Here is a 2,345-nt window from a genome sequence, read left to right as displayed (position 1 = left end):
CCCTTTGTAACCTGTAAAGTTCTCCTTTGTGACTGGTGTAGGAGACTTATTGAGGGGTGGGTTTAATTATGCCTAGGAGACCCCTTAGGTCTGCGGATTAAGGGAGACTATCCTTTTTGGCCCCCAACTTGGGGAGGAGCCCCAAGTGCTTGGATTGGGTCGAGTACCCGTAGGACTATTAGGCCTGTGTTTCCCCGAGGACACAGAACCTAGAAGGTCCCCTCTTGGGTGGTGGCGGCACGTTACCCCCGGACTCCGTGGTGGGGCTCGAAAGGGGGTCTCCCAGGGCTTAGGTGCCTCTGGGGAGATGCGTAGAGTCCAGCAGGTGGACAGGCGTAGTGAGGAGGGAGGTTCAACGAAGAAGCTCCCCCTACTGACCCGCCACACTCAAGAGTGAGGAAATAGGAATTGGGGACAGGGAGTCTGAACTTGGAAAAAGTATATGTTTGGGTGGAGCACGGGTTCTTATTTAGGGTGTTGGAGAAGATGGAGGTTTCTGCGGAGGTTTGTGGGTTGGATAAAAGGGGTTTACAAGGAAGTACAAAGTAGGGTATTGCTTAAAGGTTGTTTAGAGAGTAGTTTTAGGGTGGCAGCAGGGTTTTGACAGGGGTGTCCATTATCACTGGGGCTTTTTGTCTGTGGGATGGAAGTAATAGCGCAAAGGATTAGGGGAGATAAGCACATCAGGGGAGTGAAGGTACTGGGGGCAGGGGAAGTTAGGGCACTGTTATACATGGATGATATAATGGTGGTGGTGAGAGACGAGTATTCTTTGGGGAGGGTTTTGAGATGTATGGGGGAATATGGGGAAGTCTCAGGGGCAAAACTAAATAAAGGGATAAGTATTGTGTGGGTTCATGGAGAATGGGAGGGGATGGAAGAATATGGTTTGAAAGTGGTAAGGGATAATCTGAAAGTATTGGGGATAACAGATAAGGGAGGAAGGGGATACAGGTGTGTTTAGATTAGATTAATTTAGATTAGAAGCAAGCGTGTGGAAAGCGGTGGGGGTGGGGTATGAGAAGGTTATCATTGAGAGGGAAGATGGAGGTTATTAAAAGGTTTCTGTTGCCTGTGATTCTGTTCACAGGATGGGCATATCCTCTGTCATGGCTTCAAGCGAGCAGGGCCCAAAGGGAAGTTTGTTTGTTCTTCTGTGGGGGGGAAAAGGAGAGGGTGACATGGAGGGAAATATATCAAGGAGGTGAATTGGGAGGGTGGGGGTACCGAAGATGGAAGTTTTTGTGTATGGGCACGTGGCGGCAGAGATGGTGAAAGAAGCTTGTGGGGGAGAAGGGAGTGCAGGGAACTTAAGGAGATATTGGGAAGGGAGAATTTGGAAGGCACTGGGGCATTCCTTGGAAATAAGGGATTGGGGGGGTTTAGGGGTGAGGGCTTGCAAAAGGCTGAAGATATGTTCAAAATTATTAGAGGGAGGGTAACAACAGATGTGGGAGAACTATCTTGGGCACAGGTGCGGAGGGTATGGAAGGGAATGGTAGACAAGAGGTGGGAACCGGGGCATAGGGAACTAGGGTGAAGGGTAGTAAGGAAAATCTTGATGGTAAGAGAGATGTAACACAGATTGGGATTGGTCAGATGGGCAATATGTCCAAGGGAGTTTTGTCAAGGGTCAGTCCATCGTGTTTTTTGGGAATGTGGGTTTGCATGGAAGGTGTGGGGGCGGGTAGGGAAGTTTTTATGAAAATTGGGGTGGGCACAGGGGATTTCTTATGAAGGGGAATTGTATGGGTTAGTGGAAGGGGGAGGGAGAAATTCGGAAGTCCGGGTGATTTCTAATGGGGACGTGGGTAGCACTGTGGAAAGGAAGGTGTGGCCCATCTGCCTGCAGTGGGTCAGTTTGGGATTGAGAGAGTGGTCGGGGTGAAAAAGTAAGAAAGGTTTATTGATCTAAGAAACACGTAATTTCGCAAAGCTTAACAACAGAACAAAGACAGACAGTAAATCTCTGAGTTGGCAACCTATCGGCAGTCCCCTTTTATGCCTGGTATACGACGAGCCTCTCAAAATCCAGTGAAGTCAGGTGTCCCCAATCTACGCTGTCCAAAAGGGTACTGGGAAGAACCCTGATATTCAGTCTTCAGGCATCTCAGGACTCACCATCCTGCCGAATTCAGGTCTGCGGTTTTTCTTTCACAAGGATAGCTTCCTTTACCACGCCGCTTTCCTTATATGACTAAGCAAAGCAGTACAAGCCTTTGCATTTTCCTTTTATTATTCATTTTAGCTGTGCCATTGCTAATGTAGCCAGCTTTAAGCTATGGCAAAATACATCAATAAAATACAGGAAATCCTTAACTACAACAGCTTCCTTTCACACTCTT

This window comes from Alligator sinensis, unplaced genomic scaffold (genome assembly GCF_000455745.1).
Source record: "Alligator sinensis unplaced genomic scaffold, ASM45574v1 scaffold1906_1, whole genome shotgun sequence".
Classification (NCBI taxonomy): Eukaryota; Metazoa; Chordata; order Crocodylia; family Alligatoridae; genus Alligator; species Alligator sinensis.
This window is presented reverse-complemented; position numbering follows the sequence as displayed.